We start from the raw sequence: 27,496 nt of genomic DNA on the forward strand, positions 1-27,496 counted from the left end.
CTTTTGACAAACACCGAACGCTTGGGAATTTCAAATGGAACACCCATTTGAACTGTTTTAAATAATTTTTTTATTTAACGCTTCTGCCGCGTCCGGGGCCATACCGATTCTTACAGTGGTATCAGAGCTCGGTTCGGTGTTGCGGCTTTAGGATTAAGATGTTATTATGTGTTGAGCATGAACAATGTATTTAATATGCTTTTCAAAAGCATTCTTTATGGCTTTGTGGCATGATTGTATGTTTAGAAAATGTGTATTAATTTTGCTTTTAAATTATGGATATCTATGCATTTTTTAAAATTGAATTCTCTGTAAATGCATGGTTTTTTTTCAGTTCATTAATTACAAAAATAATTTTTTTTTTTTGAAAAACGGAGTTGTACGGTCGTTGCTGCATTGCCAGTCAATGACTTGCCAGTGGGGTAGAGCACGCGCGGCTGGCAGGGGCGCCTGCGCGCGTTGCGCAAGTAGGGGCAACTGCGCCTGCGGCCAGCAGCAGACGGTCGTTTGCTGTCCGAATGGCTGGGCTGTTTCGTGCCGTTTTTTCTAGAAATTTGAATTTTTTTATTTTCTGCAATTTTTTGAAATTATTAATTTTGGAATATTTTAATTTTAGTTAAATTGAATTTTTCTAAAATTAAATTATATGCCTTAAATTAATTTAAAAATGGTTTCCAAACAAACAAAATAAATTATAGATTGGATGTATGGTTGATATTCATTTTTTAATTGCATTATTAGTATGTTTTTTCTGCATTTAATTATGTTTTTTGGTATTATATATTGGATATCTATTGTTAAATACGTGAATTGTATTTATTTGGATAACATGTTTATATTTGATATAAATGTGGATGAACAATGGGGATGATCACAAAGCTCATTGGCCAAATGTATGATTTATTTTATATTAGGTGAGGCCTGTGTGCCTCTTTGTTTTGATTCCTTCTTTCATTTTTAGCGTTGAAATAATAATGCTCGCTTTCTCCCTCCTTTTGTATTCCCCCCAACTTTTGATTGGGGTTTTCAATTTCAGTTGTAATGAGAGTAGTTAGCATTGTGAGGTTCATTTATTGTGAATAAATGTATGCTTCCAAGGATATGAACGCCTAGGCCCGTTGGACGGTGCTCGGCGAAACTCACGCCGAAAGAATAACAAAGAGGAAGGCCCATTAGAATGATAATGGGTTACTATTTTGTAATAGTTAGGGCCACACCTTAGATTGGCCATAGACTCACTGTGGGCTCAGTGGGTCACTAAGAATTGGGCTTGTGATCATCTAATAGGGGCGTGCTAGGCTTGTTTTGCATGTGGTGTATGTTTTAATATTTGGAGTATGATGTATTTAGAATGCATCTGTTTATACTCAATGATTAAAACAGATGCACGCAAAATTTTATAAGGTTGAGGTCTCGGTTACAACAAACTTAATTCTTACTTGGATGGTCCAAGGGAAATATTAGACCCATAATGGATTAAAATTGAAATGGTTTGATTAAATTTAAGCATTCCATTCACCCATTTGTGGTCTCACGAGTCATGGCACTTTTAAAATGAAAGAAAGCTACACTATTATTGTGAACGAATAGAATATACTCCTGTTTTCCTGTCTCACGAGTCGTGGGGGGCGGCAGTTGAGATATTCGTTTGGTTGATGGGTCGGGCCTAATAGCGTGATCCGCTTGGAGTTCTCGGGATCACGTAAAAGAGGCGAGGCAAAATAACTTGGGGATCTCATTAGATGAGAATGGTATAGGTTACCTCTCACAAAACCTATTCTTGTGTGAATCGTAAAAGCAGGGCATGGAGAATTGCGTTTCTGGACTCCAAGCCCACTAGAAAATAGTTTTTCGAAAATCCCACTTGAGAGTGGTGGACTTTTTGAAGAAATAGTGGGACGGGTTAATGACTGAAGACCAAGTCTTAAACTTGATATATAATATTACAATAATCTACTAAATTTCTGTTTACATTTGATGTTAGTGTCTAAGAATCCACTTACTGTAATTCTTGAGACTAATAAATTTAACGAAACAAACTACAAATAATTGGTTGTGAAATCTTAGGATTGTCCTAGATTTTGATACCAGACCTATATTCTAGATAGGTCTCTTCCTCGAAATTTGCCGGAAGTGTACACATGCGAAAAATGTTTAACGTTCGAGTAGTGGCATGAGGACAACCGTCAGGTTCGCAGTATCGTACTGGGGCCAACGACCAAGTTTATATTTGAAAATTTTTTCTAACAAAAAGAGCTTACTTGGTATGATATTTCAGTGTATAAGTTTTCTAATAAAGTTCATTAGAAGAGTTTTGTTTCCCTACTTTTCTAAGGACAAACATCAGATAAGTTCAAAATAATTAAAGAGTAAGCATATTCATCATTTTCCAACTTCTTTTCTTCTGAAACATTTTCAATATAGTTACCCTCTATTGCTTTAAAAACCTTTTATTGAATTAGAATTCCTTTCATTTTCTATTACCATATAGAAAAATCATTTGTGCCATCAAAGGGTTGTAAATTATATCTGGCCAATAAATTTTTTTTTTCAGAAAACGTTTCACGTATTTTCAGGAGGAAGATTTTTCGAAATTATAGCTTAAATTTAAGAAAAATATAGTGGAAAGATTTTAGAAGGATTACTCTAGTAATTTCAGAGAAATAGCAGTATTTCAGAAATAAATCACACAGATCTAAAACAATTACAATTCACAAGAAAATAATTCCACAAAATAAGATAATCACAATAAACAATCACAACAGATAGTAAATAATCACAACAGGTAATAAATAATCACAACAGATAATAAACTAGGGTTTTCCAGCCTAAGTCCCGACCAAATACCCGACTACCTCAAGGGCCCGGCTAGGTGGGATATTAGGGGGATTTAACCACGGTATAACAATAACAGTAATAATCAACAAATCAATCGACAAAATAAATAAATAATAAAAAAGTTGTAGAAATTTAAAAAGGAGGGGTTTTAGAGGTTACCTCCAACAAGGCGAGATCGGCGATCAGCGACGAGGCTCTGATACCACTGTAGAGAGTTGAAGCCTCTCGCGGTATTTCCTTTAAAAAATGACCTATCAACTATTATAGAGAATGGAGTATGAAACTCCTTAAGATATTATAGGCCAATATTACAGACTTTGAATAATAACAAATATGAACAAAAAATAAGAAATAATCATTACAACAGTATAGTGCTGAACATGCTCAAAACAGCCAGATCCAAAACCAGTATAAGAAAACACGGTCACAAGGCACCACTCCCATAAGCCAACCGATACACAGTTACACCACCTCAAACCTCAACGAAAAACACCTCTTATTTTCAGATCACAAAGATCCACATGTTTATCCACTAAGACCCAAATGCGTTCACTAAGAACTTTATGAGAGAAGGGGATAATACACAAAGAGAGAAGAACTCATTGTACAAAGGCCGCGGATTAGACCCCCCCTTTTAAAGGTGGGGTGATCGGTCGAATATGATATGAGTAAGGTGGCTTTCCAAAAGCCATGGGTTTGGCTTTGGAAATCCACCACCATAGACGGTGGTGGCATAAGGTAAGGTACAGGAAGAAGGAGACGTAGGCGACGCAAGGAGAAAATGAGAGGGAAGAAATAAGGGTAGAAGTTTAGGGTTAGGTATATAAGTAGATAACGGGTTTGGAGATGGGTCTTCCAGATGGGTCGGCCTTGGTGGGTTTTAAGTGGGCCTACATTTAGATAAGTCATTCGACCACAATATATATAACAATATGAAAAAATTAGGGAACGAAGAATCAAACATGAAAACTGAACATTAAATGAAAATTTTAGAAAAGGATTACAGTCAGAATTAGTCCCCTAACTTTGGTCATTTCTCGTTTTAGTCCCTTAATTTTAAGCTATCCCATTTTAGTCGCATAACTTTCCCAAACCACTCAATTTTGGTCCTCTGACAGAATCTGAACGGATTTGGGCTAAATTTTGGACCTTTTTACCCCTCTAATACTTTCAAGTGCGAATTTTAGTCCATTTTCACTATTCTTGCATTTTTTGCATATTTTCACCCATGCTCGCCTAAAATGGTATATTACATTTGATATTATTTATCCACTAATGGAGGAGACTTTTCGAGAGAAAATAGAACCGAATGAAAGTTCGATTTACTCTGAAAATAGGGAATATTTCCGGATTCTGGAAATACAAAGAAGAGAAATTCTCATGGAAGTATTACAACGGTCCCAAGATAATTGATCCAAAACTTCTCATGCCAAAAGAAGAACAGGAGTGACTGAGAAATTTTGAGGTTCGAGAAGTACTACCAGGAAATGCAGTGAGGCGTCTACACTCCATTGAAGTCCATGGTACAATCTCAACCAGGAGAAACGAAACGGGTAAATTCCTATATAATTTCAGTTCTAAAAATTATGACTGATTGGAAGAACTCGAGCCGGATACATCGAAGATGTCCCAAGATCTGAGGGAGATATAAAAAAAAAGTTCATGACTATGGACATAGATTAATACAGATACCTATAAAAATAGAATCTTTGAACCAAAAAGTAGACAAGGTCCTTAAGATCCTTCCCAATCTACACAAGGGCCTTACAGATCTGAGGGCAAAAATTACAGATCTGAAAAGAAACCAAAAGGAGAGCCCTAAGACATCAAAATTTAGACAAGAGTGTATTAATGCCCTTGGAACAATACCTCTTCTACATCAAAAGGGGAAGGCTACGGAGATTCCAAAGCCGAACTCCAGAGAAGATCTGATTATTGCATCTATGAGATCTATAAAATAATGGAGGTAACGAGAGTAGATCTATCAGATCTACAAGAATTGACGGAATCCTTTTCCCAACTTGGGATTGTGGATTTAGTCAATATCCAAGCAAACGAGATCACTCCAGCATTACCACCACCGGAGGGAAGTATATGTTCTAATGATCCTCCACAGGATCAAACGATGAGAGAAAGTGCGGATTTCCACACTAATGTCACTCCAACGTTTGTGGGCACCAGGCTAAAGAAAAATCTAGGAAGAAATTCAAAGAGAGTGTCGGAAAATACACCTTGGGCAAGAACCATGCTCCAAACCTTACATCCATATGGTGCTATATTGAACCTGGATATTATCAATTTCTGAGATACCGAGAAATTAATAGACGAATGGGTTGCAACCATCAAGATAGCAGCAATGACCCTAGAGCTCGATAAGAAAAACTTCATAAAGCTTGTAGAGTTGAGCTTGGAGGGATCCGTAAAGATCGGATGAGATAATACTCCAGAAGATACCAAAGCTAGCATCCTTGCCAGAGATCCAAAAGGTGAGATTGAAAACCGGCTAGGAAGACTTATCAAAATACACTTCATCGGAGATGAATACTTCGAAGGAAGTAGAGCAGAAAAGCTTAGAGAAAAGACTTAACAAATCAGACCGGATGCTTATTGTAGTCACACGATTCCGCACAACGTGCTACACTAGTCTCTTGCCCCGGACTTCGGACCACTCACCGCTTGTATTGAATGGGGATAGACAAATGCAACTTGGAGTTATGTTTAGATTTGATAACTACCTTACTGTCTCACCGGATTTTATCCCTAGTGTACAGAATGTCTGGCTACGTGCTATTGTAGGCGTGCCTATATATGCTGTTGCACGGAAGCTGAAGGCTTTAAAGCCAGTCTTCAGGCAACAGAAGAGAAATAAGGATGACATTTCTTAAGACAGCCTAAACATTACTGAGTATGGATCGACAAGACGAACTATTACTCTTACTGGAACACTGTTGTCGGATGGTATATGCCAAGGCAGTGAAGCTCGAGCAAATCATGCTACAACAACGGGCAAAGATGCAGTGGATGAAAGGAGGGGAGCAATGCTCAAAAGTCTTCTTTCGCAAAATAGTCCAAAGAAGAACTGCTCGGAGGATCTTGCAGATCAATGACGAGGAAGGGAACACTATACAGATCCAGGAGCGATTGTTCATGAGTTTATCTCCTTTTACCAGGCTCTATTAGGAGGGGTACGAAGACAACAGACTTAATACTGGGTATATGAGACCATGGACGAGACATGTGCTGACTGAGGAGGACACAGAACTTCTCCTCAAACCAGTTATGGTGGATGAAGTCAAGCAGGCCATTTTTGACATCGCAGACGACAAGGCAACGGGACCTGATGGATATTATTCCAGGTTTTACAAAGCAACCTGACCGATTGTGGGAACAGAAGTTACGTCAGCTATTCTAGACTTCTTTGCATCAGGTAGGATGCTTCAGCACCACGCTTCTAGCAGTAATCCCTAAGGTACACTCCCCTCTGATGGTCACAGATTTTCGAATTCTATTTCTTGCTGTAATGTCCTCTATAAGATCATTGCGAAAATTTCAGGGATTGAGTTTGACTTTGGATCAATTGATAAGCCCCTATTAGGTGGCTTTTGTTCTGGGTCGCAGTATAGGCGACAATATTATGTTAGCACAGGAACTTTTTACAGGATACAATCAAGCACGGCTTTCCCCACGATGTGTGCTTAAAGTGGACATTCGGAAAGCCTATGACACAGTAGAATGGGATTTTCGCCTAACTGTTCTGCACCTACTTGGGTTCCCTGCATAGTTCATTTGATGGATGGAGGAGTGTATCACATCACCCTCGTTCTCGGTTGGTCTTAATGGGAAACCACACGGTTTCTTTCATCACCCTCGTTCTCGGTTAGTCTTAATGGGAAACCACACGGTTTCTTTGCATGGCCCCGAGGGTTACGACAGGGACCTATTTGTGTTAGTGATGGAGGTACTTCATTTACTCTTACTTCAATTGATTGATCAGGACATGCTATTCTCCTTTTATTGGAAATGTGGACCATCTAAATTATTTTAGCTTAGATTTGCCGATGATTTACCACTTTTCTGTAAAGCTGATATGGACTAAATTGGGGTGTTTAAATGGGGTCTGGATTGATTTGCTGAGTTATCTGGACTACGGCTTAATGTGCAAAAGAGCCATCTCATTTTATCACTAGCGGTACACGGGATGAGAGACCAGTTATTAGCAGTGCTCGGGTTCTAGGAGGGTATTTATCGATGCGATACCTGGAACTTCCTCTAATCTCTTCCAGGCAATCAATAGCGGAGTGCCAACCTCTATTGGCAAAAATTGATAGTCGCATCCAGGGTTGGGAGGGTAGGACATTATCATTTGAGGGACGGATTCAGATTATTAAATCCGTTCTCATAGCTTTTTGTATCTATTGGGCTTCTGCATTCATTCTACCTAAAGGTGTTATAAGAGAGATCGAGAAGAGATTGCGCTCCTTCTTATGGAAAGGTGCTACTAGTGGGGGCTATGCAAAGGTAGCATAGAGAGATGTATGTAAGCCAGCTGCAATGAGTAAGAAATTATGCGATGTGATTCATTGTGATAGAAAATCTATATTGGTGGAGTGGTTGTACCATTGAGGTTGGTGGGGTTGGAGAAAACTCCTTCGCCTACGTACCGTTATTTGACCATTGGTGGATTACCAAGTGGGTGATGGAGCTACCTTCTATTTGTGGCAGGACCCATAGCACCCCCTCGGATCACTTATTCAAAGGCTCCCATATGGCCGCAACTCACTGGTCTTGGACTCTCGGAGAAACTAATAGGGTCATTATGGATGGGCATTGGCACTGGCCCTCATGACGGACATGTTTGGAGATTGTACAGAATTTGCCCATAATCCATGGAGACGATGATCGTGTTCATTGGCGAGATACGAATGGATGTCTCACTGTTGTATCGCTATATCGTATCTTACACCCGCCGGGACCTAAGGTAGGTTAGACTTCACTACTCTCAGGCTCCTTGAAGATCGGTAGACATACATTCATACTGTGGCTCGCTATATTAGGGAAACTATCCACGACAGATAAACCGTGGTTGTGATGAAAGCGTAATAGAAACACATACACACTTATTTTTCCAATGTTTTTATGCCAGATGATGCCTCATAGCTGTGAGATAGGATGTTCGACTTACATGACCGAACCGAGACTAGGCCTTAGACGTAGAGTAGGCTACTAGGAAGTGGAGAGGGAAACATACCGTCAATTTATCCTACAGTGCACTACTCGCTGCATGTGTCTATCATATTTCGGAGAGCAGAACTTGCACCGCTTTGAGCATGTTGATCGACCACCGAGCACCATCGCTGACATCATAGTGGATGACGTTAGACAGAGATTCATTAATGCTAATTTATCGCACTCTTTTAGTAGTTTTGGATTATATAGACTATGGCGTATCCCATGGGATGTCATGGGAAAAATCGATATTTGACTGTTGTACTGTACTTATGTACCTTTTTATTAATTAAACTTACATTTACCCAAAAAAATAAATAAATAAATAAACTTACACAAAACCCCCTAGTGTACATATCTCTTTCAATAAATCTAATTCCTCAGACTTAAAATTTTATAAAAACACACATATATCACAAAAGCTAAATGAACATTTGACATTAAATCTCAAGGGATAAGGTAGTTATCCACTTTCATTTGTTACTTTGTCCTTTCACATGTTCTTATACATAAGAAAACTTTAATCCTACTAACCTTTAAATATGACATCACAATGTCCTAATAGCCTAGCATAAAACATTTACTGCAGAAGAGCTGAAACAATTTCAGTAGCTCTTCAATCTATCTCTTTATCTATCTATCTATCTATCTATATATATTTTTATATATACAATTAAAAAAATAAACAATCTCCCAACAGTAATGTACATGAAGCCAAGTATAATTAACAATTAGAAGTACTATGTACAACTCATACAACGAATCTAGAATACGATCCTCTCTGTCCATTCAGAAATAGTTGATTGGTCATCCATGGCACAAATCTAGAACACCCACAATAAGCTGTTGGATTACATGTGAATCGACATGAAACCCTACATCAAGAGAAGATCTCCAATATATGTACAAATATGTATATTACACTCTCAATTTTGACAAATGTTTTACGGGTGAATGCAATTCATCCCCTGTGATATTGAAAATGAGCACACTATCCTCTATGAAAGAAATATAGCAATTTACCCCCTATACATTGTAAAATGATGCAATTTACCTCCTTATATTGGACAACATAGGGAGGTGAATTGTTGTATTTTAAAAATTACAGGAAGGTAAATCGGTATTTTTTTTCTTAACAAAAACCATCTAGAGGTGGGGGGAGCTTTTCAAAGTCTGCAGTCCTTCTATATTAAAATGCACAAAATAGTTACAGCAGGGAGAGCTACCTCCCTAGAATTTCTAACAAAGCCATAAACAAGGAGTACTACTCGCTTACAAATAGAGCAACATTAAACAAGGAGTACTACTCCTTTACAACAAATGACACAAACAGGTGTACTAGAAAAATTATGGCGAGTCAACTTCGCTATTTATTTTTTCATTAGGGGGTAATTTGCTCATTTGCTATATCACAAAGGGTTGCTTGCCTTTTCCCCTATGTTTTACTTATGATTTTTCAAGATCTGGCTATGTAAGGACCCCACTAGCAGCCAGATTCCTAATTGTATATCGTCAAAGGCTTGTTATGTGAGGTGCAATACTGAAAAAAAGAGGTCATTGCAGATCTTAGTTAGAACTATTCTTATAGAAAACACAAACATATTACCGCAACTGCAAATAAAAAACAAATATATGTTATGAGTTCGTAAACTCAGTACGTTGCATGCCTTATTTTTGTTTTTAGAGCAACTAAGGTACGTCTTGTGTTCTATAGCATGCCATATTAAGTTTTCTTTTTGCACGTAAGAGTCAAGGCTCATAATATAGCAATCACCTTATTTGTTCAGTAGATAACTAAAAGGACATATAGCATGAAATGAAATTTTGACATCCGAGATGGGCTATAAAACGAACAATGTTTGCCTTGATTTGTTTTGAGAGTTTTGGTGTTGTTTTGAGATGTTTTGAAATAGTGACTCATTTATTTTTTATCAAAATAAGTCTACATTAATTATAGGCCCTACAACTAAAAAAATTATATATATACTCATACATATATATAAATATATATAAAAGAGACATGATTTGACAATGAATAGTAGTTTTTGTTTTCTACTAAACAACACCAAACATACCATACTTATTTTATATTATCTCCAAAAGCAAATCCAAACATACACACTATCTCTAACACATACTTATTTATCTTTGTTTTTCTCTCTCTATCTCCACAAAACACATCAAAACAAGTTAAAAATGAAACCAAACATAGTGTTAGGTTTTCTGCAAAACTTTCGGCTAGATTATCAACATCGAGCAACAAAATCAAATTTATTAAAAAAAATAAAAATAAAACAAGATATAGATTACCTGACTTGCTGCAGGAGCCTTCTAGGGGTATTGTTAACGTGTTCCAGTCCAAAATATTGCTCCCAAGAAACACAAATACTACTTCTCTGTAGAGTCAAAACATATTATGAAATTTAAGCACATCTGCATATAAATGTTGTCACAGAGTGTGTCTGTGTGAGAGAGTGAGTGAGACCTAGAAATGGTCAAACAAAGTATCTGAGTCCTCCAAGTTTTCTGCTTGACTATGCGACAGAAAAGCAAATCTCCATTGCATAAAATCAAGACACCCAAAAAAAGAAGATTCAAGCAGAAAGTAGACGTTGTAGCATGCCTAACCACATAAGCATCATACCATCATTTTCATTTAAAGTGATTGTAACAATTAGGCTCGGGTTGTAATACCATGGAAAATTCCTCATCTCGTACTTGCAACTTGTTCTGCACACGAACTTTGATACGAGACAAAGTTTCACCATCATTGATCATCAATAAAAATGGCTCGCCAAGATTTTTACTTCGCTGCCAGAAGCAAAATGACTATATAAGAATTAAAAGTAAGAAAATGGAAGAGATGCACTTGCAGTTGAATTAGAGAGGTAGAACAAACACAAATATTTGAGAAAAACTATGAAGTAACGAACTGAAAATACTACCGTCTGGTTTTGAGCATCCTCATGCATGAAGTGACACACATGAATCAAACATTTACTTGGGCCAAGGAATTTTCAATGAGAAATTATAAAAGTCGAGAAATTGTTATTAAAAATGAACATATGGGGAAGCCAATTTTAAAGGAAAAAGTGTCGTAGCCTATCAAAGACACAGTACTAACATGGAAAGCAATTAGCAAGATACTTTTTGTTATGTCTATCACCTAAAAAATGCAAGCATTTACATACATAGATTCACATATGTATAGAGATAGAAACAGACCTCCTCTGCTAGTAAAGTCCAGCGATTGTCAATTATTGCTCCAATCTTATCACTATTAGGATATATCTGTAGCAACTTGGAGTTTCAGTAACTTAAAAAAATAAGCATAGAAGGCTAGACATAAGAAATTTCTAACATCCATTTGGAAACACTAAGTGAAGACCACACGGGCAAAATATAAAAACCTAGCAAGTACTGAGACTCAACTTCCAAGTCAGAGTGCATATCTCTGGCACGTGCAATTTGTGTGTAGTCAACCCATACAAGATTTTTCAGCGTAAAATAAATTGAATTTAACTATTTAAGTTGGATTATTAAGTAAAAGTTTAGAAGAATATTTTTTTGATATTAATACTACGAAACTAATGAATGAAACAAAAAGAAGATGCAATAATTCAGGACATTATAGATCTTGTGCGAGAATACTTCCAGCAACTTGAGCTCTGCATTTAGACGAGAATGTTTCACCTATTTAACGTAAACATTGCAACAATTAATGATATCTTATGCGACAAATCTTAAAATTCTAGGAACACACACATGCACACTCCCAGTAATAACTTGTCAGCTATATTACCTTCTCCTTGAGATGCTCAAGCAGATCACCAACAATGCTTTCTTTTCGCAACCTAATACTGTGAGTTATAAAGCTATATATGGAAAACAAATAAGATATTTAATGTTTGCTAAATATGTAATAAATTTGCAAGTCTTGCATATCTATGCACTTGTATAGGAGCATAATGTCTAATTATGAATGAATACTCACTTCAGAGTTTGCCGCATAGCTGAAAGGTAGTTTGAGGATTCTCAACTCTTGCAATTCTGGCAGAGGTATATCCACTATTTCAATGTATAGAAGACCAGAAAGCTGAATAAAAAATAATGCTTTGTTAGTTTCACACCCTCATCAAATGAACCCCGACTTAGAGTTGTATGAATGCATACTTGGTCGTAATGCAGCAGCATCTCTAACAAGTTTTCTACTCCTCGATATCTTATAGGATGAGCTTTTGGTCGCTGAGAGTAGATATTGTGTGATATAAGCTGTAGTTTCGACAGATCATCGACTCTGAGTTGGTTTGCTACTCTCTTAACAACTTCATCATATGAATCAAGCTTTGACCTTCACAATTAGTGAAATTTGAATAGCAGCGTTAAGTGGATCAATATTACCAACCATAACATAGGAAACTACACTCTAGAATTAAATGTCTGTCTTCTATTGGATTACAGTTGTAAACAAAATTCATCCTTTTCAAGCCTTTCCAAGGAGCGAAAGTGGATAACCTGCAGAACGACAAACCAAAAAAGTCAGGATATATTAGGTGAAAGTTAGAAGCATCACATCAGTGCTTTAACACGAAGGTAGTTACGGGGAAAAAGAATACTTTTAGACATAGAACCATTATTTTGGGGTCACTGAAAGGAAATAGATGTTATAAATGGGGTACATTGAGTAACTAATAGTGTCCAAGTATGCACACGCACATGCACACTTAGATAATGGGAATCAAGACCAGGTGCAAGAGAAAGAGCAAAAGTTTTAAAGAATCGTGGAAGATAATATGATGAGATCACTCGATAATATTATATTCGGATATGATTCATTGTTTCTCGGAGGTGAGAATGTACAAATTTTATATCTTGTATATTTTTAAGTAAATAATAGCATCAAATACCCAAATACTTCAATTGGTAAAACCTATTGTAGTGAAACAAATAATACGGACTAGGAAAGTAATTCATTATGCTTTGTTCAGGCAATTAACGTATACAATAGTCAATATGAGGCACAACATCGACTATGTGATAAAAGGGGTCGTTTCAAGGAGGAGAAATGCAACGAGAGAAAATAAAAGAGAAGTCGAAGAGCAATAAAGCACACAAACATAGGCATCACACTGAGATAACGAGAAACAAGGAGCAAGAGAGGGAGAAATAGAAAGAGCGAGGAATTTCAAAGAATCGTGGAAGATAATAATATGAGATCTGTTGGGAATTTATTTACAATGTGATGAACCTAAATGAAACAATAACTACAGAGATAATGGTGGATTTGAAAACCCTTACACAATAATTTCAGATCAATGAATAAAGAAAGAATAACAGAAAAATAGCAATACGAAAACCAGTAAAGTAACCGGCTCAGGAGCAAGATCCAGCAGCCGAATGCCCAAGCCCCACCACTAGCCGACAACCCTCATGGTTGCAAAAAACCCACAAAGCCACCAAGACACAAAGACCCACAAAGAGACCACTTAGGCTTCATTTAGAATCACTCAAAATTCCACGAAGAAGTTTCTTTCACACTCTGCAAATATTCTCACAAAGTATTTTATGAAGAGGGGTTTTAGTTTTGTCGTTGTTCAATCTCTTTAAAATCATGGAAGACCAATATATGTATATACAGATAGAACACAGAGAACAAAGATAGAAAGAGGTGACATGATGAGAGATTTTCAAGAGCATTGGAAACTTGAGAGGAATAAAACCAGAGATAGAAAGGAGGGAGACGAAGAGGCATCGGCTGAATAGTTGAAGAATAGGGTTAAGTAGAAGAAGGGTCGGGCCGAACAGCAAGTGGGCTGCCATCCAAGTGGGGGTGGGGGGGTGGGTCATGGGCCAAAAAATCCAACAACATCATTGGATAATATAACATTATACTCCCGAATGATTCATGCTTTCTTGGAGAGACAATGTACATGATTTATATTTTCTATAATTTTAAGCGAATAATTGCATCACATATCCAAATACTTCAATAATTAAAACTTTTTTATGAAACAAATATTATGGGCTAGGAAGTAATTTAACCGCGCTACCTTTACGTAGCTTATACAATAGTCAATATGCATCACATCACTGACTATGTGAAAAAAGGGACTATCTCAAGAGGAGAGACACATAGCGAAAAATAAAACATAAGTTCGAGAGCAAGCAAGAACGCAAATGTCTAATGTCGTAGTGAAATAAATGGGTTGTTCATCTTAAGCGATTTGCAGCACAGGGTGCTTGCAATAGCAATCTCCAATGTGGCAAATACGAGTCTCATCTATGTTAGCCCTCTTATTGCTATTTTTAAGTATAAAATTCAAGTAAACACATAAAAATTCATTTACTAAGCGCGAGATATTGGATAAGCGTAAACTCGAGACAACTAGAGATATGGTTTTCAGTCAAATGCAAAGCTACTATATGAAGTCTAAAATTATAAATAACTATTGATATTACACTACAAAGGGAATCTATAGAAGAGAATTTGAGTGAGAAGGAACTATTTGAAAGAATAACAAGGACAACATCTAGTAGAGTTATACTCTCATTAAAAATAACTAAAAGTTGAAGGTTAGAAGGAAGTACGCACATGCATGCTCATCTGCACCTATGTCTGGATGGAGGAACATATAAAGTGAGTTTTCACATAAATGCGCATACGCATCTGCGTCGGGAGACAGACTAGGTCTAGAGGGAGGAACCTGAGCTTCTTGTAAATGCTCATCCGCATCTAAGTTCAGGTGCACGAAGGTGAGAAAAAGGTGAGCTGTCTTGCATGGTAATCCGCGTCTAGGTCTAGAGGGTGGAAATTAAAAAACAAGTAAGTGTTACGTACATGCTCATTCGTGTCCAACTCCGGAGGGAGGAAACTGAAAAAGTAGTGTGCATGATGTGCATGCTCTCCCATGTTTAGGTTTGGAGGGAGGAAGGGTTAGAAACAAGTCAGCTTGACTTACATGCTCATCCATGTCTAGGTACGGAGGGAGGAAAGTACGAGAGGTTTCATATTTCTCTAAATTCAAATAACCAAAAAATTTCAAGAAAGTTGAAATTTGTACATGGTTTTCAGTCTCATTAAATGAAACTTCCTTCAAACGATTTTTTGGTTCAAGGTCAGAGAATAAATATGAAACACCCAACATATTTAAAATATTCCTACAAAACAAGTAACTAGGTGGAATAGAAGAAGAGGATTGGACATCTTCTGAGTGATGTGTTTATATTAAAGGAAAACTAAAATATGAAGAACTGCTAATTGTGAAAGAGGCAATTTCGAAAAACATTAATGAGCTATCGAAATAAACTATATGCGGAAAAGGTCCAAGTTAGACCAATACGGATTATGTTTGATACTTTAGGAAAAGAAATTACCACAATCCAACAACAAGATCAACATAAGAATGAAATATGACATGCGAAACATATATCTTGTAACTACAATATAGTGATTCTACCTAAGATGCATATGCATACAAACAAATATTACTAATTAATATGAACAATTATTTATGAAAATGTACTTAAAGGCTATGCTGGTATTCAAGGAAAGATGGAATATCTGGGCAACCAAATAGCTTCCTTATTTGACCAGGCAATTACTTTTGATACCAGACAATATGCCCATTCTCTAGCTGCAATAAAAGAAACCAGAAGTTATCAAAATACAATCTTTGTCTTGATAAGATACTTGTGCTTGTGATTTTCATATACCTGGTTAAATGTAAATGTAAGTACCGTGTCAATGTACGCACACATGACTGTGGGCTCGAACTTTATCTCCTGAGAAGACAAAAAAACACAAGGTATCTTCACCATTTAAAATATATTTGGGCATTTTGTGAAAGATATCTTGAACATTTAAACTGTATATGTGCATTTTTTGAAAGATATCTTCACTATTTATAATGGATATGTGCATTGTATTCCATATGCATAGCAATTTTTAAGTCCTTGTAAAGAAATTGCATGTAACACGAGTTATGGAGATGAAGATATATTGAACATTTAAACTGTATATGTGCATTTTTTGAAAGATATCTTCACCATTTAAAATGGATAGGTGCATTGTATTCCATATGCATAGCAATTTTTAAGTCGTTGAAAAGAAATTGCATGTAACATGAGTTATGTTCATCTCCATAACATTTAACAGATGTAATAATAGCTCCATTTAATGAAAACAATTGCATGTGGATTTCATTTTAAGTTGCAGCTAACAACAATCTATTAGGATTGTTACCAGGATGTAGAAATAAGCAAATACTATCTCTTCCATTCATATATTGGAACAAACCTTGAAGAGTTCTATCTCTTCATCAGGAGCAGCCCCTGCAAGTTGTGTAACTTCTCTAGAATATCTGATGGCTTGTCATAGCTCTTGAAAAAAAGTCTTCCAGCATATCTGGTATGAAATGAGAATAGATTAAAGGCTAATACCATTCTTTTATCTTTACTCTTCGGGGAATTACTCGTGTCTATCCTTTCTATAGATATTTACTCCACATAGAACCTCATGGGAAACAAGGGAGCTAGAAAAATACCTTAACTCCCCTTTCTCACGCTCATAAAGCTTAAAGAATAGTAAAATGTCATCACTTTCTTTATCAGGGAGAGGGCCGACGGGCAAATCCTTAATCATAGTACAAAAATTTAATAAGACCAATTATGTAAAGAAAGGCCTTCAAAGCTCATTTACTACATACGTTTGGAATTACCTGTGGACGCTCTACTTCTAAAAACAACTGCAGCTCATCATTGGGATTCTTACTCGATAACCTCTTTAAATGGCTGACCTACAATCATATGGCTGACATTCAAAATGTTAAGTGTCTTCAATTTAGTTTTGTAGACATTTTATATAAATGGGATTATTATACAATCTTTCATTAAATTTGATGTAATTATACATAAAGTGTCTGTAGTTTGAAAAATTACATTTAATAACAATATCTTTTATTTTCATCCAATAATTTAATCCCTCTATTAGTCAAAATTCATAGAATTTTCTTATATATTAGTAAAAGATATTGGAACGGAAAACTATATTTATCCGCGAATGACTTACTACTTATTGCACGTCAAACAAATTTTTCCTAGCAAAACAACCTTTATAAGGGTGAAGATATACCTTCTCACATGCATTAGCGTGCGTGAAGATGTATATGAACAATTTAAATAGAAAAAAATTATTTGACCTACAATAAATCAATAATAAGTTAATCAAAGATAAATATGGATTTTCATTCAATTTTGTTTTACTAATATCAGCACATTTGGTGAATTTTGACTAACGGGGAGAACTATTTGTTAGGTGAAAATAAAACCAGAAGTACTAGATGTAATTTTTTAAATCACATAGAATCTATGTATAATTATACCAAACAAAAAGAATAGGCGGTCTAATTATCCCTAGATAAATACAAATTTAATACTATAATGTGAAATACATTTAGAATTGTGTTCAATGAATATCATATTTTTTGAATTCTATAAAATAATCTTATAATTTAACTTATACATTTACTAAAGTAATGATTAATAAATGATTTAGTATTTTTTATGTTGTTGTATACATTGAGATATAATACTACTTGTCTTCTATTTTATTTTACATAATTAACAAAATAATAATTTAAATTGCTATAGCAGTATCTTAATTATTTCATAATCAGTTTGGTTTTATATTTAGAAAATTTTCTTTTCAATTACATATATATATATTAGTAAAACTTTTTGTTATATAATTAATTCAGAACAAAAAACATTTATTAGATAATCTTCTTTATAGTGATGAAAAATCCCAAGAAATACTGAATATTTTTATAGGTTTTATACTTTATTAATGAAATATGTAAATTAGCAAGTTATGTTTGAATATTTAAATAGATCTTTACACATCTTTGCTAACTAAACTAATCTATTTTGTATAATTAGCATAAGTAAGAAGTTTTTAATTTTATATTTTGTAATAATTGATTAGTAGAAATATTTAAATATTATTATACATTCAATTTCATATTAATTGCCATTATACTTTCATACTTTATTAACTAGTTTTGATTAAAAAAATGTATATATATAACAATATTTTTATGATTAAACATAAGGTAAATCTTTCTTTTGTTTGTGTAATATGTTTAATAAATATCCTTAAATACATTAATATTTTAATGTTATCTTCCCAATCAAAATTTTAAATTTTCTTAATGAATAACCTGGAGTTCGAACTTAGTTTTTCCTTTTCAAGTTCTGTCGAGTCCGAACTTGAGCTTGAATCTTAAAATTTTGTCGAACTCATACCTTACAATTACCCAAAAGAAAATAGTAAACAAGAAGCCAATGCTATATATTACCCAACACAACTCGAACTACATTTTCTATTATAATTCTTGTTCCATCTTCTATTTTGTTTCACATACACATATCACGTGTATAAAGATTATGTTATAATTTTATCTAAGAGAAAGATTTTATACACGTCAAAATATATATGTGAAACTAAATAGAAGATTCAATAGGAGTAGAAAATCCAATGTGAACACAACCTGAAAAAACTGCATAATGATGTGGCAAAAGTGATAAAAAAATAATTAAGAAACATAAGATGTTTATGGTGTAGGACTCCTCTAGGAGTGTCAATGGCCGATTAGGATGATGAGTTTTATTTTGGCGCTTTCCCCATAGCCAAAAGCACTGGAAGGCCCAATAACCAAGTGTTTTCGTTAAAATATCTAAGAGAAAGGTATAATAAGACCAAAAGTGTTATTTTTTATAAGTTACAGGGACAAAGGTGAGAATTCAATAATTATGGGACAAAAAGTAAAAAGACCCTAAATTACGATAAAAGAGTCAAAAGAACTACAACTTTAATTACATTATGGATATTTAAGGAATAGTAGAATGGTAAATGGTTAAAATTACTAACTTACTGGACGAAACATGCTTTTTTCCCGACAAAGTACAAGTAACAACAAGAATAACAACAACAACTAAAACGTTAAATGGTTAAAATTATGAAAAAAGAACATGCTTCACAAGAAGAACAAAAGTGTACTCCCATAAGAGTAAATGACATTGGACACAGGCTAATCATGTGCAAAGAGGAAAAAATACAATTACATACATAAACAAGGAGATTTTACAATAAGAAAAGTTTCAATTGATAGCTTAGTTAACTAATAAGGTTGATTTTTGTTATTGGTTCTTCTCTGACATAGAGGGAGATTAAATTTTCTAGTGCAATTGTTAGTTACAAATTCTATTACATTCAAGCATACACGACATGTGTATAAAATCCTGAGATGAAATTAATCATGTAATCTTTATATCAAGGTGTGTATGTATGCTAGGGAATAAAAACTACAACATGAATTGTAATACAAAATTCAATCTGTATAAAAGGACACAACAACTGTTAAGATTATGAGAATCTAACATCAGCCAATTGGAAATACTTATATACCTTAAAAGTGTGATTTGGTGTAAGCTTCTGAACAGAAAAGCTTCCAACTTTGGCATGATCCACTAAATCACATATATCCTTCCCAATCTGCCTTGCAAAATCTTCATCAGTCACAACCTAAACACATCACCATCGTTCTCTAATTAAAGATCTGCTTAAAATGGAGACAATGAAATAGTAAAACTGTGACTATGTAGAATAACTGTCAATATAATTTACCTTTACAATCATGTACATATCAGCTTATGCGTTTTTTTTCTTCTTTAGTTCTTTCTCTTTTGCCTCCCTCTTCAACCTCTCCTACACGAACAAAAAGTTTTACTAATGCAAAATATATCGAAAAGGAATAACAAGGTGTTTGGCTAAGCCTATAAGTGCATGATCGAATAATTTTATAAGATGTTTAGAACCCTATAAGCTCTTGAGAACCATTTAGTAATTTTTTTTTTTTGAAGAGCTCATGAGATCTTAAGTAAGATGTTTTGGATCTTATAAGTTCTTTAAGAAAAGGTTAACTTCACCTATCTTGTTTTTAAAATATCTTATAAGTTCTTCAACTAATGTCCAAGAAAACAAAAACACACTCATAATTTTGTTAGTATTTCAGTTTTAACCTTCATATAATTTATATCCTCCCAAAACAAAATTATCTATTTGTATAATTTTATATTCTAAGAGTTTTATGAATCTTTTTGGTTATTATTACAATATAAAAAGCTTAGGGTAAATTATATTTTGCTATCCGAACTACGCCTATTTTTACACTTCGCTATAGAAATTTTCTTTTGTGTCAACTTATCATATCAACCTTACAAAATTAGTACTTTGCCATATATGATAGTTCTTTTATTAATTTTATGCCTGGAGAACATTCCATGTTGCGCATATATGAAAAATATCACATCACATAATCCTTAAACATCCATGCGTACTGCATGTGATGTTTTTTCGATAAAAAACTTGGTTGAGAAATAGTTATAAAGAGAAAAGTGTAAATTTTTTTAAAGTTAAGATAGTAAGTTGACACAAAAAAAGTTTAGATGCCAATGTGTAAAAACGGCCATAGTACAGATGACAAAATATAATTAATCCAAAAGCTTATTATGTCTAACACTCTAATGTCATACAAGCTCAAGCATCATATTTATCCAAATAATTTAATAACTTATTTTTAAAGTAAGAATAAATATCTATAAAATCTTAAAGTATCTTATAAGATCTAGAAGCATAAGATGTTTCAATTAAACTTAGCCAAACACCCTCTAAGTTTCTTTTATAAAAGCAAAAATGACTTGAGCTGATTTTTTATCAAACCTTAAGATGCTGAGAAATATCTCTGTCATCAATGTCGCATAGTATTTTACCCTTGTAACTTTCACGTATGTACACCAGCATATAGGCATTAGACTGCCTTGAAAACTTGAGGGGGGCATTATCTGGATTTGTCGTCATTACATGCTGTCAAGACATAAATGAAAAGGTAAGAAAGTACCAACAAGTTTCAACAAAAGCAGGAAAAATGAAAGGAAAACTTACTTCTTCTTCACCTCCATAAAGCTTGTCTAAAGCCTTTATTGTGTCTTCTTTTGTCACTCGTTCATCATCGAATTTATTCCTGAAACCATTGTTTTCGAAATCACCATATTGCATTCCATAACTCCAAAAAGTTTGCAATTTGCATGAAGCCTTAATTCTATTAAATTTATTTCATAAAAAAATTAATAGTGTACCAAAATCGCAAAGAGGCTGACTTGTAGGACGTGGTATCAATTTTTTCCTAAAAAGCATTAGTTAATGGCCTCATAAAAACATAGTGTGTTAAATGAAGCTAGTTAAATTTAAGCTTCTCAAACAGTACAAAGCTAAAGAACATTTACAAATATAGATATGCAAGTTTTTATGGATTAAATTCCATAACTAACTCAATACTACTGGTTGCATAGTGTTGGCCTTATGAACGTATAATAGTGTCTGCCGTGCACACCACCACTATGGACCAAAACACTACAAAGAATGAAAATAGTCAGAAAGAAAATGTAACCTAAAGTTTTGCAAGTGTGAAGAATAAGAAAATTTAGAGATGTTGTAATTTGAATAAGAAAAATAATCCCAAAGTTTCATTGGAACAAAATTTGTCCTATATTTTTTGAATTTTCGCATTTTAGTTCTTTATCTTACTAGATTTGAAAAATAGGTTCTATCGCTTTCAATTTTTTTACAAGTTTGGTCCATACTAATGGGAGCCAAAGTACAAATTAAAGAAGAAGCATGTGTGAGGAATATGTTTACTACAATAATCAAGATAATATCACATTTATAAAGATTGGTAAATGGTTTCGAAAACTGTCAATCCAATTGGCTTTCTAGTCACCATTTCTAACACGTTAGTCAAGGATTTCGAATGATGTTTGCACTTATTTCCCAGTGAAGCGCCATTGGAAGAGGGAGTTCTAAGCTCCAATCCAAGAAATGTAAAATCTTTAATTGAGTACTAACATAATTACCATTCTACTCTTGGTGTTGGTTATCAATGAATTCATAATCTGCAGATGGTTTTTAGGTGGTGATGAGGAGTAGAAAAGCCGAAACAAGAAGGTCTTAAGATTTAACGATAGCAGGGTTGTTGCTGCAAAGACTAGGGACTCAGTTAGTCTTAGTGGTAATCATGTTAGGATAGGGTTTATGTAACCTAGAATGACCGAAATAGTATTTTCAATTATTGTTTGACAATTTTGATACATGTTTTAATCAATAAAGTCTTTTATTCTACATTAATGGGATTCATGTCTGCTGGGTGAAATATAAAATACTATCTCATAATTGAATTATGCATACTCAAATAAAGAATAAAATGATAATCAAATTACGTCAAGCATTGCGTTGAAGTAACAATAGATGCCCACAGACCACTTTAACAATCGTGCAACAGTTGGACTGTGCATAGGATGGCGGTGATGAAACCAACAACCAAGGGTTAGGTCTGAAATGTTCCAAGTCGAGGATCTCAAGACTGGGCATTAAAAGCCCTACTGACACTTGCATTAAGACTCGCATTCATTTTATGAGTGCCATGTTTCATTAGCGACAGACGTGAGATGTCTATGCGGTCTTAGTGGGTCGATTGGCTAGGGGATCATCATATGAAAGCCTTGGAGATTTGGTCAGTATGACTCGAATCCCTGGGTCCAATAGTGCGGGAGTAGTCTTTAGACTTGAGGAATCATGGAAGTCACGTGCATACGATTACTATATCTTGGGTCTGTGCGAGAGGTGATTGTGTCTCAAACATGGTCATTATCAGACTTGTCTATTGCAGTCAAAGTATGTAGTGAGGACAGTGCGTTCCAAGAAGAGGATCCACCCCCAGTCAAAACGTGACAGAGGTATCTCCTATGCACTTGGAGATGCGTCTATGCTATATAGGTGGCCACAGTTCGTTAATTGAATAGCAAAAAGAGGTTCCTATATCGAACAATTTGGCATAACGATCTCAAGGATTAAGCATAGACGCCTAGTCCAGGATGGGAACTGATACCCAATTTCATGCCCTATACTAAAATCTGGAGACGATAGACGAAAGGACCGTACCCGTATGGACTGGACAACCTAAAAAGTTCACATGGATATTCGCTTAGTCTCTAGTACCATGGACCGTTCCTAGACGGTCACCCATGGTGACCGGCATTTTTGATCAAGGTTGATCAAGAATTATTAATTAAATTGAATTTAATTAATAATAGTCCTTGACACTAGCCTAAGTCTAGCTGAATGGTGAACCTAAAGAGTCACACAGAAATTACCGAGAAGGCACGAGGAATTAATTGTCAATTAATTCCATAACTAATTGGATTATTTAAAAATAAGAGGGATCCATTGGATGGATAAGCCCAAGAATAAATTAATAGGATTCATTTATGATGAGCTTGCCTTTATTATTTAATAAATTGGACTTATTAATTAATAAAGTCTTATTGAGCTTATATATTTAATTGAATTAAATATATGATGGACTTAATTAAGTGGGCTTTAGTGAAATTGGATTCAAATAAAATTATTGGGCCTTGTATTTTAATTAATTAAAATTGACCCAAGAAACAATAGCTATAGAGATAATGTGGATTTGAAAACCCTAGTACAATAATTTCAGATCAATGAACAAAGAAAGAATAACAGAAAAATAACAATATGGAAAGCAGTAAAGTAACTGATTCAGAAGCCAGATCTGGCAACTGAATGCCCAAGCGCCACCACCGGCCGACAACCCTCATGGTTGTAAAAAACCCACAAAGCCACCAAGACACAAAGACCAACAAAGAGACCACTTAGGCTTCATTTAGAATTACTCATAATTCCACTAAGAAGTTTCTTTCACACTCAGCAAATATTCTGATAAAGTATTTCATGAAGAGGGGTTTTAGTTTTGATGTTTTTCTATCGCTTTAAAACCATAGAAGACTACTATATATAGATAGATAGAACACAGAGAACAGAGATAGAAAGAGGTGAGATGATGAGAGCTTTCCAAGAGCACTAGAAACTTGAGAGGAACAAAACCAGAGATAGAAAGGAGAGAGAGGAAGAGGCATCCGTTGAATAGTGGAAGAATAGGGTTAAGTAGAAGAAGGGTCGAGTAATAGGCCGGGCAACAAGTAGGCTGCCATCCAAGTGGGGAGTGGGGCATGGGCCAAAAAATCCAAAAACTTCATTGGATAATATAACATTATACTCCATAATGAATTGCATCAGATATCCAAATACTTCAATAGGTAAAACTTTTTTATGATGGGCTAGAAAGTAATTTAACTACGCGATCTTTAGGTAGCTTATACAATAGTCAATATGCAGCACATCACTGAGTATGTGATAAAAGGGACTATTTGAAGGAGGAGAAACACATAGAGAAAAATAAAAGATAAGTTCGAGAGCAAGCAAGAAAGCAAATGTCTAATAAGGCAGTGCAATCAATGGGTTGTTCATCTTAAGAGATTTGCAGCGTAGGGTGCTTGCAATAGACAGCCCAAATGTGGCAAATACGATTCTCATCAATGTTAGCCCTCTTATTGCTATTTTTAAGTTTAAAATACAAGTAAAGACATAACCATTCATTTTCTAGCCCCGAGATAGTGGATAAGCGTAAACTCGAGACAACTAGAGATACGTTTTCAGTCAAATGCAAAGCTACTCTATGAAGTCTAAAATTATAAATAACTATTGATATTACATTGCAAAGGGAACCTATAGGAGAGAACTTGGGTGAGAAGGAACTATTTGAAAGAATAACAAGGACAACATCTAGTAGAGTTATACTCTCATTAAAAATAACTAAAAGTTGAAGTTTAGAAGGAAGTACGCACGTGCATGCTCATCTGCAGCTAGGTCCGGATGGACGAACGTATAAAGTGAGTTTTGACATAAATGTGCATCCGCATCTACGTCAGGAGAGAGGAAGACATGAAGGAGCTTGATGTAAATGCGGAGACATGAAGGAGCTTGATGTAAATGCGTATCCGCATCTAGGTCTGGAGGGAGGAACCTGAGCTTGTCGTAAATGTTCATCCGCATCTACGTTCAAGGGGAGGAAAGTGAGAAAAAAGTGAGCTTGTCTTGCATGGTAATCCGTGTCTAGGTGAAATAATAAAATAAGTGTGACTTACATGCTATTCACGTCTAACACCTGAGGGAGGAAACTGAAAAAGTAGTGAGCATGATGTGCATGCTCTCCCATGTTTAGGTTTGGAGGAAGGAAGGTTGAGAAAGAAGTCAACCTGACTTGCATGCTCATCCATGTCTAGGTACGGAGGGAGGAAAGTACGAGAGGTTTCATATTTCTCTAAATTTGAATAACCAAAAAATTGCAAGAAAGTTGAAATTTGTACATGGTTTTCAGTCTCATCAAATGAAACCTCCTCCAAAAGATTTTTTGGTTCAAGGTTAGAGAATAACAAGGAAACACCCAACATATTTAAAATATTCTTAGAAAACAATCAACCAAGGGGAACAAAAGAAAAGGATTGGACATCTTCTGAGTCATGTGTTTACATTAAGGAAAAGCTTAAATATGAAGAATTACTAGCTGTGAAAGAGGCAATTTCGAAAAACATTAATGAGCTATCGAAATGAACTATATGTCGAAAAGGTCCAAGTTAGACCAATTTAGATTATGTTCGATACTTTAGGAAAAGATATTCCCAAAATCTAGAAACACAATCAACATAAGAATGAAATATGACATGTGAAACATATATCTTGTAACTACAATATAGTGATTCTACCTAAGATGCGAATGCATACAAATAAATATTACATTAATATGAACACAATATTTATGAAAATGTACTTAGAGGCTATGCTGGTATTCAGGGAAAGATGGAATATCCGGGCAACGAAATAGCTTCCTTGTTTGAGGAGGCAGTGACTTTTGATACCAGACAATGTCCCCATTCTCTAGCTGCAATAAAAGAAATCGAAATGTTATCAAAATACAATCTTTGTCCTGACAAAATACTTGTGCTTGTGATTTTCATATACCTGGTTAGATGTAAATGTCGATGTACACACATGACTGTGGGCTTAAACTTTATCTCCTGAGAAGCAAAAATCACAAGATATCTTCAACATTAAAATTATATTTGGGCATTTTGTGAAAGATATCTTCAACATTTAAACTGTATATGTGCATTTTATGAAATATATCTTCACCATTTAAAATGAATATGTGCATTATATTTCATATGCATAGAATTTTTCAAGTCCTTGTAAAGAAATTGCATGTAACATGAGTTATGTTAATCTCCATGACATTTGACAGATGCAATAATAGCTCCATTTAATGGAAACAGTTGCATGTGGGTTTCATTTTAACTTGCAGCTAACAACAGTATATTAGGATTGTTACCAGTATGTTGAAATAAGCAAATACTATCTCTTCCATTCATATTTTGTAACAAATCTCGCAGAGTTCTATCTCTTCATTAGGAGCATAGCCAGCAAGTTGATTTAACTTCTCTGGAATGTCTGATGGGTTGTCACAGCTCTTTGTAGAGTAGATATCACCAAGATAACCAAATCCACTATTACAATAATGGAGTAGGAAATTCCTTAAGAATATTACAAATTTGAATGAATGATAATAATGAATAAAAGAATAAACAAAAACAATTTTGTTGAAAGAACTCGGCTCAAATTAAGCAAGATCCGAACGAGGGAATACAGTCACAAAAGTCCCGCACCCAAAGCACTGACCCATGGTAACACCATAGAAAACTTAGAAACCCGACCACACACTTTCGATTAGTTAGATCTTTTTATCACATGGTCACAAAGACCCCCAACTCTCGATTTCACGAAGACATGTAAAAAAGCTTAAGAGATAATCACTTTTCAGTATCTTAGGAAAGGGGAAGAAAAACCCCTATTTAAAAGGTCGAGAGAAGAGGTGAGAATGGAAGGTTAGAGAAGCTTTCCTTAAACCATCAGATTGGTTTAGGAAAGAGGCCATGGATTTTGGTGACAGAGAAGGGAAAAGATGACAGAGAGGATATGGTGAAGAAGAAGCAGACGGCGTAAGAGAGAGGTGAGGAATGACGGTTAGGGTTAAGAGAAGGTATATAAGTACCTGGGTAGGTGGGTCAGGTATAGGTCGTTCGTGGGCTACCGAGTGGGCCAGGTTATGGGCTGCCATGTGGGCCTAGTTAAATAAGGTCATTGGGCCATAAATATAACACACTCGACCTTGGACCAAGAACTTCTAATAAGGAACACGGTCCGAATTAAAAGAGTTGGATCTGGCATTCTCATCATAGGCTAAGGCCCCGCCTCAACAGGCATTTTGAAATGAGAAACAGTGTCTAACCTGCAGCAGAGCTGACCAGGAACAAGATTTAAAATTTTTAATCAGTTAACAAATTTCTCAACAGGCAAACACTTAGTACCCATTTCAGTTAGGTTTTTCCTCAGTTTTAATCTTTT

The 27,496-nt window shown here is 35.1% G+C and overlaps 1 long non-coding RNA gene and 1 pseudogene across 1 annotated transcript; both read right to left on the bottom strand.

Annotated features, from left to right (window-relative positions):
* Nucleotides 1–25,090, bottom strand: part of LOC105179345 (ubiquitin C-terminal hydrolase 13-like) — a 64,036-nt pseudogene extending 38,946 nt beyond the window's left edge.
* A 712-nt stretch (nt 25,091–25,802) lies between these two features.
* LOC148784382 (uncharacterized) lies at nt 25,803–27,069 on the bottom strand. The gene is made up of 3 exons (XR_016063818.1): nt 26,424–27,069; nt 26,057–26,112; nt 25,803–25,976 (listed from the first exon to the last, which is right to left on the bottom strand). It is a non-coding gene; the product is annotated as an uncharacterized LOC148784382 (long non-coding RNA).
* Nucleotides 27,070–27,496: the final 427 nt, after the last annotated feature.

This window comes from Sesamum indicum, linkage group LG13 (genome assembly GCF_026168435.1).
Source record: "Sesamum indicum cultivar Baizhima isolate 11 linkage group LG13, ASM2616843v1, whole genome shotgun sequence".
Taxonomy (NCBI): Eukaryota; Viridiplantae; Streptophyta; class Magnoliopsida; order Lamiales; family Pedaliaceae; genus Sesamum; species Sesamum indicum.